The sequence below is a fragment of the Eimeria mitis genome, genomic scaffold (genome assembly GCF_000499745.2).
Source record: "Eimeria mitis Houghton genomic scaffold, Emh_scaff252, whole genome shotgun sequence".
In the NCBI taxonomy this organism is placed as follows: Eukaryota; Apicomplexa; class Conoidasida; order Eucoccidiorida; family Eimeriidae; genus Eimeria; species Eimeria mitis.
Window position 1 is genome coordinate 15,767 of NW_013570860.1, and position 268 is coordinate 16,034.

The window sequence follows — 268 nt, forward strand, 5'->3', positions numbered from 1 at the left end:
AATAAAAAAGAAAATATTAAAACTTTGAAAAAAATTCACAAAAAAAGAAACAAAACAAACGCGCAACACCCCAGTGTTCTATATATGCCTTTATATATATATATATATATATAAACACAGCCGTGGCTAGTAGTTTTATATAGTACAAAGAGAGAGAGAAAAAAAGAACAGAAAAACACAATTAAACCCTTTTTTGAGTTTCTTTTTGAATTTAAAATACAAAAATAAACTTTTTTTGCTTTTTTTTTGTTAAATTTAAAATAAATTC